General features: G+C 36.4%; 1 pseudogene; it reads right to left on the reverse strand.

Moving 5' to 3' along the window:
- Positions 1-249: 249 nt before the first annotated feature.
- LOC112472521 lies at positions 250-368 on the reverse strand (annotated as a pseudogene).
- Positions 369-14,854: the final 14,486 nt, after the last annotated feature.

Raw genomic sequence — 14,854 nt, forward strand, 5'->3', positions numbered from 1 at the left:
AAGGTACAAGTCTAGATGGGCAATAAGCAAATAAAAATATATTCATAATTTTTACTAGTCAAGGAAACAAAAGTTAAAATAAAAATGAAATAAATCATTTTACACATTGGTTTGAAAAATTCTAAAGGAAGATAATACCTATTTAGATGGGAATTTGGGGAAAAGAATATTCTTGTGCATAATTGTTAGAATGTACTTTTTAGGAAGTAATCTGGCAATATTTTAGTATTTTCATTTTTTATATTTTAACGCCTACAGCACCTGGTCTTTCTAGGCGGTCTCCCGTCCAAGTACTAACCAGGCCCGACCCTGCTTAGCTTCCTAGATCAGATGGGATTGGGCATGTTCAGGGTGGCATGGCCATAGACTGGCAATATTTTTTAAAGTAAAAAAATATACATACTGTTCGACTCAGTAATTCCATCCCTGTGATTTGTGTCATAGAAATAAAAGTGCTAGTCCATACAGACCTTTATTGCAGCTGTTTCTAGAGGTGCAGTGCTGAAAAAACAAAGTAACCATTAACAGGAGAGTGGGTGAATAAACCTGTGGTATATTAAAAACATGGAATATTATAAATCTACTAAAAGAGTAAGGTAGACCTACATCACCTAACTCAAAAGGCTATTATTCACTATAGAGTGTGAAAAGTAAGATGAAATTCTTGTATATAATATACCATTTTGGTAAAACAAACAATGATCCCCACCACTGGATGTGTACAAGATCTGAGCAGTAAGAAATATGAAGCCAAATGTTTAACATTTTATCTAGGTGGGAGATGGAGAGAAGGAGAAGGAAAAGAGGGGAGAAGAGAAGAATAAGGAAAAAATGTGCAATATATAAAGAATTAACTTTGAGCAAGAACATGAGGATTAAAAAGAAAAACCAAAACAACAAACAACAACTTTTAAGAACTCAGAATCAAATGCCCTGATAGAAGAAGGTATCATTATCTTGGCACGAATAGAGTGGGAATAAGCCTAGAGTGGGGGCCACACAGAAGAGAATTTAGAAAAGTACTAGAAACTTCCATTTATCGATGCTTGTTAAGAATTAAATCTGATCTCTTTGTTAGATGGAATTAGAATCTGATTTCAGAACCCCAAACCATGATCTTTACTTTTAGTTATATTTCTTTGAATGGATGATAAATGTTTAGGAGGACTCAAAGATTTTATTTTAAAATGTAATGATTCCTTAGTTTACCTATAAACTCAAAATCTGTCTTCCTCTGGTAAAATTAAACAAATGATGGAACACTTTTCCTTCACCATTTTAATATTTAGGTCATGGTGTATCGTATTTTAGTTTGTAAACTTCCTGGTGCTCTTCAGGAATGAGAATGAATATAACATATTACTGTTTTTCACTACTGCATGCCTTACATATAGCAGGAATTCAATAAATAATTTGTCGAACAGGATTGAATTCCACTTTTTTTTGAGTGTTTTGTAGCTGGGATAAATCACCAATGACTGATAAACAAGAATTCCTCATCCCCGAGTACCTAACATTCCTTCTTTCTTCCTCCTGATGTAGGGGGTAGACTTTTTATTTACATGCTAAAAGATCTGGAAAATGCATAATGTCAATCACAATGAGTAATACTAATTTCACCTTCACTCAAGTGTGTTTGGCCAGTAATAGGTGATTAAACTTATCATGGTATTTATTACTGTGCTGACTGGAGGCGCTTACCACATTCTCCAGTTTCTAGGGCAACTGATTAAGGAATTTAAGAACTGAGGCCTCTTTTAGGCTGATGCTCTTGGAAAGGTAAAATTTCTTTTCCAGTGGGCTGAACTGGGAGACAAGGCTTATTTGTTTTAATGTGTTCCATTTCTCTAAATTTCACAACACAAGGTGCTCAGATACCTTTTGGGAGAACCTACTGGAAAATGTTACCAATATAAATATGTAGAGTTCAGTTCTGCCAATCTAAAAAAACATTCGGTGGGATTACTGGTAAATAGGAGGCACTTCAATGAAGACTCTGTTTTCCTTTTAGCCTCATTTTTTATTTACTTCTTGGCAGCACAAGCTGTAAACCGTGATATTGATGACGTTGGGTCAACACCTCAGTGAAGGACTCTCTCTTAGAAAATCCATCATATTGGATGGATCCAACATAGACAGGCTTTTCATGCAGTTATACTGTTCAGTCTTGATACCCATGGTGATAAACTGCCATTAAGATAAATTCTTTGGTTCTCTGGAATGAGCTCTTTTGGGTTACAAAATGGCCTCCAGGGAGAACCAGGGCTTTCTTCCAATGGGAGGTTAAGAGGATTTTTTTTTTTTTTTTTGAATCAGGAGGCAGCAGCTAGTCCAAGATAGAATCAATAAATTGTTCCCTTATTTCTATAGTACTGCCAGCCTCAACCACAGCCTTGCTTTCTTTTTGTAGTTAACTACCCAAATCATTGAAATAAAGTGATTTTTTTCATTAACTCGATTAAGTATAACATGAGCATTTCATTACCACAGAAAAGTTACTACTTTTGTTCTTTTCTTTTGCAGAAATATTAATCTTAACTATCAAATGTGAGAGGCAATGTTTGCAGTTCTTAGATACAAAAATAATGTTGATCATATTTCCATACATTTTTCCAGGTAATGTTATCATGACTCTTCAGGTCTTGAGGTAACTTTAAAATTGCAATAAATTCACACATCTTGAGGAATAACTCTAGCATGAAAGGATCACACCAGAACATAAACTCTGAGATCTTTCTGTTTAGCTCACCATTACAGTGCCTGGAATATATAGGCCTCTGGTGAATGAATGAATGAATGAGTGAACACAAGTGTACTGCATTGGGAAATGGTCCATGGTGAGATTAACATCATATGCCAACTGGGAGTGGTGGGAACTTGGAACTAACTAGACTCACCAGCCTAAGCAGAAATTGGAGGGATAAACCCAGCTGAAAGATCTGGAAGGAATTTCCTTTCATCAGGGAAAAAGCTCAATTTAGTTTTGTGGATTGATATGAAAAGTAGTAATGACAATAAACATTATATACATTAGGATTAATCCTGACAAATGCTTACAAAGTAAATGGTTTCATCTCTGTCTTACAATGTGAAAAATGAGCTCCTGGAGGTTTAATGACTTTCCTAATATCACATAGCTGGTAGGTGGTATGAAAACCAAAATCCTGACTGCTTTCAAAGTCTATACTTTTTTTCCCTAAATTTATGTGAATAGTAGGCATTGGATGTGGGTATGTATTTAATATGAAGCAGGGGAGCCTAATGATCTGGCATCTCCCAGAATATGTACGTCAGAGAAGAGAGATTTCAGGCAGGCCCATAATCCCTCAAGATGAAGAGAATCAGGTAGCAGGAACCCAGTCACAGGGCTGGAATTTTGGTTAAGAGGCAAGAGGATCTGATAAAAGGAAAAACAAAGTCTTAGTCTTAGAGGAATTTGGTTACTGGAGAGGTCACAAGCATAGAGTATACTGGTTTTCTATTGTTGAATTACAAATTACCATAAATTTACCATTTTAAAAATAACATCCAACTTATTAGCTCACAGTTGAAATAACAACCAACTTGTTAGCTTACAGTTCTATAGGTCAGGAATCTAGGTGGGCTCCACTCAGATCTCTACTGAAGATCTCACAAGGACTAAATCAAGGTGTTGATCAGGCTGGACTCTTATCTGGAGGCTCTGGGGAAGAATCTACTTCCAGAGTCATTTAAGTTGTTGGCAAGATTCAGTTCCTTGTAGTAGCAGGGCTGAGGTCCTTGTTTCCTGTGGAGATAGGATGGCTGTAGCCAAATTACCAATCCTGACCCATTCTGAGCCTTTTTCAGCAGTCTCACTGGCAAGGTGGCTTAGGGGAATGAAAAGAAAGCTGCCCCAGGTCTTACACATGTGGAGCTCATTTGGTTATGACATCCTTTAGGAATGGTACAAGAGGCGTATCACTACTTTCTAACACCAGGAATGTCGCTAGTGGGAGGGAGGTATATGATAATGTTGAGGAAGTCTATGTCATTTCTGGCCTTCTCTGAAACATATACTTGTTCATGGAAAAAAAAAATATATGTTTTGCCCAAAGGCTTGCTCATCCGTTCCCAGTTGTCATTTTAGTGTTAGGAAATAGGAAGAGAATCTTGCCTGCAGAGTCACTTTGTAATAGCCTGCCCCTAAAAATCGGCTCAACATCTAGACATTCTGACACTGAGGAATGATAATTTATGAGGCCTTTGCTATTTTTATTTCTTTACGTGGCATAAAAGAAAACTTTTTTTTTTTTCAGAATAAATTCTCTCCATTTAAGCAGAGAACTTTTGCCAAAGGCAACAACTAAAAATAAAATCTTTTCATGCCTGTGTTCCTGGGCTTCCTCACTTAATCGGAAGATTCTACAAGGACGATGAAACAGACCACAAGCCTAGAATATTTTAGAATCATTGAATTCCCCAGATAGTATAGAAACTGCATTGTAATGAGTGCCTAGCTCACCCATTTGTAATATACGACTTAAAAAAGCAGTTTGGATGAGACAATTTAATATTCCTGATAGTATTAAATGTCAGCACCAACTGTTGGGCAGAATTCAGATTTCCTTCCTCCCACCTTCAAAACTTGCTTTTTCATTGTTTTTATAGAAGACAAGCACTACTTTTTCACTCAGAATCAAATGCAATAGATTTGGCTAGTCAGTTCCTCAGAATAATTGTTAGACTCTTTAAACAAGCAGCCGTCCCCAATTAACCTACAGGGGATGTCAGATGAAAGGCCGGATCTCTGAGAAGACAGCAAGCTAATGGGGATCATTCTTCATACACCTTATTTGCATGTCTGATGGTGGGTATACACATTGCTTTTTTCTTGGTTCTGTTGTTTAATTTCTATCAGCGAACTAATGGGAATAATAAACCTTTCTTTTTTTTATTTTGCAAAACTATATTAATAAGAAACCAGCAACAAAATCCACTTTGGCGTAATGCTTTTGGTTTACAAACTCATCATTTTAATGTTTCATCTTCATAGCAACAGTGCAAGGCAGTATCTCAGAAAGGTGTTCTGGCACAATTTCCTCTGTGAGGCCCTGGTCTTCCAAAGCAAATGCTAGTTTGTAATGCTCTTATAGCCATCAACCTGTCCCATAAAGTATGTGAAGCTAGTAGGCCTTAAATATAAAGCTAACTGATGAGACTTGAATGGGAGTGAACACTTTGGCTTTTAGGTACTCATACCAAGTTTGAAATGAATAGGCATTACAGCATTTAACTCTGTGTTTTATTTCATTTTGTTTTTAATAGATGGAAGAGTTTTTTTCTACCTGTCAGCTAATCCTTGAAATGCTTGGCCATGCTCATTGTGACGATGCCAGGTGTTGGGACTATACTCAAGGAATGGTTGATGGATATTCCTCAGGGCATCAGAAAGACGTGCCCCGCTGCTGTGCCATTGTTATTGTGCCTGCGAAGATACATAGATGGAAACTCTCTTTCTTCTCTGATAGAATAACAGTAACAAAAAAGACTTGATTTTGTTGAGGATCTAGAACTTTACTCACTGCATTAGTTTCCTAGGGCTGCGACAAACTGGGTGGTTCAAAACAACAGAACTTTGTCTCACAGTTCTGAAGAATAAAAGTCTGAAATTGAGGTGTTAGCAGGTCCATACTTCCTCTGAGAGTCTGGGTAGAATCTGGTCCTTGCCTCTTCTTAGCTTCTGGGTGGCCATCAATCCTTGGTGTTCCTAGGTTTGCAGCTGCAGTGCTCCAATCTCTGCCCCTGTCATCATATGGCATTCTCCTTCTGTGTCTGTATATTTACATGATATTCTCCATTCTCTGTGTGTCTGTGTCTAAATTCTCTTCTTAAAAGGACACCAGGAATATTGGGTATGACCTTCCCTACTGACCTTATTTTGACTTGAATAAATAAAAAATCTTATTTACAAATAAGATCACATTCACAAGTATTGGGAAATAGGACTTTAGCGTATCTTTTTGGGGGACACAATTCGACCCATAACATCTTCTTATACTTGAAATTTGAGTTCATAAAGCCTGTTTTTTTTTTGATGTACATTAAGTCAGAAATAGTGAGAAAATGTAACACAAACCCTATCTTTGAATAGAGACTCTTCACTTTCTTACCTACAGGATTTCTGAAAGACAGGACAAACTTACTTGTTTTTGTTATATTTTCTTTGAACCAGTGTTACAATGTAAAGGCTAATTCATTAAGAGGAAAAAGAAGTTCCTTCAATTCCACTTTTTGAATGAGAAAATTAGTTTTTAGGGGATTAATGTGAATGATCCCATTTTATACATGAGAAAACAGGCACAAATAACTTTAAACATGTTGATCATGACTATGTTTCAGGCATGGTGTTTCCATTTAGTAGATGTTAGCTAGTAGTCATGTGACTTTCTTAGTTCACATACCTAGAAAATATAAGAATGCAGGTCTTTGGACTTCTCATCTGATGGTTTGGGCCTATACATTATTACTGTAGATAGTGTAATAGAAATATATTAATGAAGCTATAATTTCTGTTATACCCTTCTCTAAGGGTATAACAACCTGTATTGAAATTCGTCCAACCTGTATTGAAATTCGTCCTTTCATTAAACCCTGCTTAATGGTTAAATACATACTCGTGATTTGATGTTTGTCATTATTTATTTGTCATCTATCTTTTATCTTCAGAATTACCTAGGGGCTTGAGAGAGCAGATTCCCAGCTCCTGCCCATCAGAAAATCCAGGTATGTGGTATGGGACCCAAGTTTCCAATTTTTAGAAAGCATCTCAGGTGTGTTTGATGGCAACAGGATTTAGGAACCACTGGACCAGTTGTCTATAACATATCTTCTATGTCTAAGCATTTCAGATGCATTCTCTTTGGATCCTGACTTTGTCTCTTGGCTAAGGTATAAAGCACTTTAAGGTATAAATTTCCACTGACCACTGGAAAATGGGAGTTCCTTCTGTTTCTACAGCCCTTGGAAAATTCTGATTAAAGCACATCATGGACATAGCTTAATATAGAACCTTAACTCCTTTCTAACTTCTCTTCCAAATTTCTCACTTTTCTTTTTTCATATGACTTATATTGTTTTGAATTTTCCTGGAATTCATCTTGTTCTACATCTTCTAAAAGTCAATCTTCACAAATGCACATAGACACACTCAAGACAGAGGCCTTCTGCTCGCTTTGAGACTTTCTGAAGGAGCAGGAAGATTTCCTTATATAGACAATAGTAGCTTTCACATCAAGAACTGGAATTCAGACACCTATCATCTATGCAGGAAAGTGAGCATTTTATAATGCTTCTTTCAAAGTGTTTAGTCAAGGCTGATATAATTGCTGCAGTAATGAAGATGGCTCTTTTTCTCTTTGTGGAAGATCTTTGGACTTTTTAGGCAAACAAAAAAAATGTAACTTTAGGGCATATTTATTCCAATTGAATACATCTGGATATTTGGATGTTTCTATGCATGGTGCCTACCCATTGCCTTGCTTAGTTGTGAGTGCTTAATAAATATTTGTGAATAGAATGACCGAAATCTAAAAGTTCACTAATAGATATCCAACTTGTTTCTCATCAGCTTAATTTCTTGAAAGTCAGACACAGGACTTTGACTTTTTGGCAATCAGCATTTTTTCAAATATTATCTTAGGTCAGAGAGTTTAATAAGGAAATCTTTATAGGCATTAAAATAACTTCTACTGGCAAGCCTCAATGCACCTACCACACCTTGCCCTGACCTCTACTACACTCTGTCTTAAGGGTGGGGAAAAGTAGGCAGTGATTAATGTTGGTGATATTTAGTCATCTTATTAATAAGTGGTCAATACATAAGTATTCATTAAATATCCATTCTGTTCCCAGCCTTATCCTAGGTGATGTGGGAAATAAAGAAGTAAAAGAATTGGCCGCTTCTTTGATAGAATTTATAATCTAGCCAGATATCTCTATAATTAAGGAGTTTGTAAGTTCTATGCTTTTTTCTCTCCTCCTTTCCTGTTTACTCTGTCACTCCCACTAGTTTCTATTCCCCATAACCTATGATTCATTACTTCAGGCTTGCCTAGCAGTATGACCAGTATTTACTAAAAGACAATGTTGGTGTCAGGGACTAGAGAAGGTTCTAATCTATTTCTGTTAAATTCTAATTCTGTTACATCTGTGACCTTAGGGAAAACCAGTCAAACTTCATAAACCTCAGTTTCCTCATCCTTAAGACTGAGATAATAATACCCAATTTATATGTTTATTACAAGGATCAGAAATAATCTATACAATGTATATAAAGTGTTATGTGTGTGGAAGATGTTAATAATGTTAACAGAGGTATAACTACTGTGGACGTTAAATGCTAACAAGAGAAGCAACTAGTAGAAAATGGCCAAAATGTCAGGAAATACTTTCAAAATGTCATTAGGGCAATAGAACATTTGTGTTTTGTCATAACATTTAGCCTAATCCTGTACATACTATTATTTTTATTCACTGATATTATACTTACATTCATTGCTGCCTCTACTTCCCATTGCTCATACTAAAAGGAATAAAAATTAAGAAATAACAAGAATTTGCTCAGAGAAAATACCTGTCAGGTCTCTCTTACTAGCCAATGAAGTAAGTTAGACTTTGTTTATTCATTCAGATAACATTTACTGAGTCCAACTCCAAGACTGAACATGAAAGAGAGCAGGGACATGGAGAAACTAGAAGGCTTTCGGAATGGCTGAGTAGCGGGTAGAAAGTGATAGAAATAAGGCTGGAGAGGTAGGTAGGGGCCAGATTATCCCGGGAATTCTTGGTATGTTCTCATTTGGACTTTATGATAGAAGCAAAATATATCACAGGATTTTAATAGAAGGGAAGATTTGCTTTCTTTTTTCTTCTTTTTTTCTCTTTTTTCCTCAAAGAATGATTTTTCTGACTTCAGGTAGAAAATGGATCAAAGGAGGAAAGTGAGAATTGGGGCAGAAGTCTGGGAGCTGTTACTGGAATTCAGCAAGAAATGATAGTTGCCTTATCTGAGGGGGATGAAAACAATCAAGAGTCTGAGAGCTATGTAGGAGATACACATTCACAATCCTCAGGATTTGCTGAGGCCACATTTTTTTTTGATTTAAATTTTTGGGAATATTTTTAGAAAGGTAATATGATGTATATAAAATACATTGCATAATACCCTCAGGGAGATCTTGGAAGTAATCAAGACATCAATATTTCCATAGTAAAATACACAAATATTCACAATAAATGAGATGGATTGAGACTATTAAGACCCTTCAATCACTTCAGAGTAGATTTTGCTGCACAGTGAATTAGGGAAAATCTTGGAATTTTTAGTCTTTTGTTTTGAAAGTGTAGGTAAGTAGTTGGTAATTAATTGTATAAAGTGGATAGAATAAATAAAGGAGTGAATTAAGGTTGTTTTTCGGGTTTTGTTTTGGCAACTAGGTAGATGCCGGTACCGTGGAGATAGAGAGCGGACAAAGCAGAAAGTGCACATTTGTGACTAGAAGGATGAACTCAGTTGTGGGTAAGAATTATCAATTCTGAGGGACGTTAAAATAGACATCATTAGCAGCAAAGGAATGGTCATCAGTGCCAAAGCTTCAGAGAACACAAAAGATAAGTATTTATGTGTCTCTTGTATTTAGCAACTGAAGGGCTACTGATGACCATTGAAAGAATAATGTTAGTGGTGTGACAGAAGAAATAAATCCAAATGTACAAAACTGGGTAGTGCGAGGAAGGTAAAAAAATAGAATAAGCAAATGCAGACACATCTTTAGGTTTACTGCTTACTTGTCTTGCTGGTTAAAATGGGATCCATCTTTCATGTCAATGGGCATTAGAGTTGATAATGCCCATTATCAGTTAAAAAAAAAGTATAAAAATATAAATAAGCTATATTTTGTGTCTAAGAATCTGTTGCAGAAGACAAACAAAAATACATTATACAAGTAAGTCTCTCAAAGGAAGTTTGTGTGTGTGTGTGTGTGTGTGTGTGTGTTTTCTTTTCTTTCTTTCTTTCTTTTTTTTTCTGAAGTACTCAGCTAAATTCCTTTGGGATTTTTAAAATACACTCAGGCTCTATCCTTGAGCATTTTGATTAATTTGGTCTCAGATGGAGCCAGAGATATGTATATTTAATAAATTCCAAGGTGATTCTGACAATAGGAGATGAATCAAATCTAGGAATACAAATTCAGGAAATAACCATAAAGAGGTGCAAATTTAAATCATAAGAGTGAGTGAGATGTATCATTGGCGAATATGTTCCCCCATTCAGTAGGTTGCCTTTTCCTTTTGTTGATGATTTCCTTTGCTGTGCAAAATGCTTTTAGTTTGATTTAGTCCATTTGCTTATTTTTTCTTTTGTTTCTCTTGCCAGAGGAGATAAACCGGAAAAAATATTACTAAGAACAATGTCAGAGAGTTTAGAGCCTATGTTTCCCTTTAGGATTTTTCTGTTTCAGGTCTTACATTTAAGTCATTATTCCATTTCGAGTTTATTCTCATATACTGTGTAAGAAGGTGGTTGAGGTTTTTTTTTTTTTTTTTTTTGCATGTATCTGTCCAGTTTTTCCAATAGCATTTATGTGAAGGACAGATTGAGGAAAGCTAAGAGCAGAACCTCTATTTGTCTTCTATTACTTAAAAGGCAAAGGGGAGGGACAATGTGAAATAAAGACTGCATAAAACTTTGGGAACTACCAAGTGCCATGAAAATATGAGGTGTCATTTTTGTTAAAACAAGAGGGGGATTTAGAAAAAGACTGAACTATTTTTGAAAAAGTACCTTCCATTGTTTTTGTTTCTGATTATAAAAATATTACAAAAAAGTACAACAAAGAAAATAAAAATCCCTAGTAGTACAGAAACCAGTGATAACTACCGTCTATTTTTTAATGAGTAGCCTTCCTGTCTTTTGGCGAACACTTTTAAGACCTTTGATGGAAAGAGTAGCCATTTATTTAGATTGATATTAGCTTCAGGCCAAAGAGATACTTTACAAATAAAGGTTTAGGATACATTGATTGTTTCTAAATGTTTTATGTGGTGAGATGACTTTGGACCCTTTTAGGGTAGAACTATAGCTCATCTGAAAAGTTCTAGTGGAAACTACAAACTATGGATCGGTGGTAAACTAAGGCCCTTGGGACAAATCCAGCCCACTGCTTATTTTGTAAGAAGAGTTGTACTGGAATACATTGTTTATGTAGTGCCTACGGCTGCTTTCTTACTACAACTGCAGTCGAGTACTTGTGACAGAGACTATCTGGCCTCTGAAGCCTAAAATATTTATGATATGGCCCTTTACATATAAGGTTTGCCAAAGCTTGCTATAGATCAATATTCCCAAATTATGTTTCAAGGCACATTAATGTCCCATGAAATGTTAATAAACATTCTTGACAAAAGGCTCTGGGATCAAATAAGTTTAGAAAATGCTCAATTAAACAAAGTTAACCTGGTTTCTTTATAGTTGGGCATCTGATAACTTTTAATATGGTCATTGATAACCAACAAGAGTAGGGTATATTATATATAGCATTATTCCAAATTATTTGGTTAATAGACATGCCCTTCTCTCCCCCTCCTCCCAGACATTTATTAACATCATAGTTTGGAAAATTTTAAATTAGTCTTTTTGAGAGGCTTTGCTAAGGTCATAAAATGGCATTCAATTTGAGGTTGTGGTGTTTTAATTTGTCTGTACAGAAAACATTCTTGATTCCAGAGGTCAAGAAATCACTCTCTACTGGTCAATCTCTGATCTCTGTTTGGGGTTGGCCCTCTGTGAAGGGAATTTTAGCCTGAAGCAAAATTCCCAAGAGTGCTACATGGAAATAGAGACAGGAGGTTGATAGATAAGGTCTCTGAGGTGGTAACTGGGGCAAACAAAGCATTCAGCTTTCTTTGTTTGGGGTAGCATTTCCAGAGCCTCAATATGATGTTCATGGGTGCTTATGCCTTCATGGTACTCTACTTCCATAAAAAAAAAATAATAATAGTAAAACTAAAAATAAATGAAAAATAGTAAAAATTATATTTTAGGACTGTGTTGGTATAAAGACAACTTTAATGCAGGCTCGATGTATTCATTTTTTTCTTTTGATTTGAAAAGATATTGAAATTAAAACATTTCATGGTCCCTAAAAATATCATGGGCCCTAGACATTGCCTATTGTGCCTACTAGGTAAGTCAGCCCTGAGAATTGCCAAGGTATAATATCTTTCCTGCCAGATTTCTTGAATGCAGGACCGTGCCTTATGTACTTTGTAACTTCCTGCTCTTTAGCCACTTGAATCTCTCGTACATAGTACTGGTTCAATAATATCTGTTAAATATGAAAGGTGATTAATTTCAGGGTTGTCAAATAACTTGTTAGAGAACAAAAGGAATAGCTCCATTAAAAGACGTTTAGATTTCCTCCAAAGATCTAATCAGATTCATATAAATTACTAAAATATACCTAAGTATCACCATGCAGTAGAAAGAACTCTTGAAGTTAGGTCTCTTGCCACTAAGTAGCAGTGTAGCTATTCATTTCATAGTGTTTGGCCTCAATTTCTTAATTAGCAAGAAAAAAATATGAATTAAAGTGAAGGGGTCCTATACATAGTTTTAATCAGAAGGCAGAGCAAATAGCTAAAATTTTCATAATACAGTAGTTAGGTTATGAAATACCTGGCAGGCTTTAAAAACAGTCACAGTAGTAAGCTCCCCAGTCCATTTAAAAATTAAACTCTCTCAAAAATGTTAATCATGGAGGATATGGTTACAGACTACATAACATACTTTCAAAGGACAGTGGATGGACCCTTTCTAACAGCAAAACAAATGAGAAAGTTCTTAAAATTCAATAAACGTCCCAATAATCCACCTAACTCAATTTTCTTCTAACATAGGCCTCTTCTTAGAGAGTATTATTACCTATTTTTTTCATAGCCTACTTGAAAATTTTAATACCCTGACCACAATGTTTTGCTTTTACCAGGAAATTTTATCCAATGTAAGTACAATTAATTAGAAAATAGGTGGTACAGTTAATCAATAATACTACAGCACCACACAAGACATACTGTATGAGTAGAAAGATTTAAAACACAATTTACCAAATATGCAGACTGCTTCCTGCTCTTAAATCAGGAATGAGTGGCACTATTTTATATGGTACTTATTACCAATTAAAAAAAAAAAAAAGAAAGAAAAAGATATCCTCATGAAGAAGGGAAGTTGAGCCAGTCATGTCTAAATTATAGAAATTTCCTAGCAGTGCCTGGAGGTCCTCTGATAAAGGACACCTGGGAGACCTGCCTTCCACAAAGGCATTATGTATCTTCCAGGCTGCACAGGGTACAGATGACCTTGTGGCTCTGCACTAGGAGCAGAGAACCACGGACCCCAGGAAGACGGCCTGCTGTGCTGGGCCACGGGTTCACCCAGGCCTAGAGTTCCTGGATGCCAGAGCAGGTGCTGGGAGTGAAGGGCGAGGGGCGCTAACTGTGTAGGCCTGTGTGTGTCATGCCCATTTGTCATCCAGATTCCCTGGGATGGGTGCCTGGGCTGTGTAGAAATAAACCGGACCACACGCAGGGACTTCCAGGGCTGCCATGGTCCATCTTACTCCAGAACAGAGTTGCTAATTCCCCTGAAGACAAATCGTGCCGGATCTCAGATGCCAATCTGGGCCTGACCAGGGATAGATGGGATGGGAGACACCTGAGAATCATGTTTGCCGGACATGTCCCAAGTCCAAAAAGGTCAGCAGGACCATGTGGGGTCTGACAGGGAAAGAAAATAAAAATTATGTCATTTTTTTTCTGTGGACTAATGCATAACTCAGGAAAATTACATGCAGCACACTTCTGAAATATAATATGGATACATATTATTCATCCCAAGTGTAGGAAGAGAAATTTGTTTAGTTTCTAACATATATCTTTTTTCTGTGCAGTGAGTTCTCATAAGAAGAGAACTGCTGTGTGGGCTGACAAAGTCCTTTCCCAGTAATACTCTCATCTGCTCTCTGCTATTTCCCTCTGTCTTGGAGAAAGGAAGAAGGGAGATTTACCTATAGGAATTGAATATGGCTATGGAGGCTATTTTACCCTCTGTGCTACCCCCTCATGCCTTAATTCATAGAGTTATTAGGTAGTTAAGTAAACACGAGTGACTGGGGAATGGAGGCCCCACCCAAGATCTTCTTTAGGAACTCCCTGAAACACCTAATTTACAGTTAGAAATTACTGCTACATCTTGAGGCACAAAGAAGTAAAAAGCTATAAAATAGTCATTGGCTTGGTTTGGCGACAAGTGCTTCTGCAGTACTACCCTAACCTTTCCGTAAGCTTAGCCTCATTATACTAGTGTTATAACATCATACATATGCCTGGAAGTTCTTGAATCTAATTATAACAGACTGAATTCTGGGTAAGTACATGCACAGTAGACAAAAGGTTATATAACAGTGAAATGTCAATCAAAATGACCTCACATGCCAATCATCTAGCACCACCCCTATAACCACCCACCACCGCCACAACATAAGGTTTACTTCCTGAATTCTACAGTCCTGCAGCCTTCTTTGATGTAGCCCAAATATTTCTTGAAAGGTACTTTCAATAAATCTTAATTTCCTAAATCTCGCTGATCTGTAATTCTTTACTGTGTCAGCAAGAAGAACCAAGGATCCCTCAGTACCATTGGGGACAGATTTTAGATAGTCCCAACGGTAACAGAGGGATCCTCTCTGGTATAACAATCATGTTTTAGATATTCTAGGAAAGGAAGCATTTTATATATTCTGTTCCACTGTCAGGCATGAATTCTGTTTTTCAGTTA

This window comes from Pteropus alecto, unplaced genomic scaffold, assembly GCF_000325575.1.
Source record: "Pteropus alecto unplaced genomic scaffold, ASM32557v1 scaffold76, whole genome shotgun sequence".
Lineage (NCBI taxonomy): Eukaryota > Metazoa > Chordata > Mammalia > Chiroptera > Pteropodidae > Pteropus > Pteropus alecto.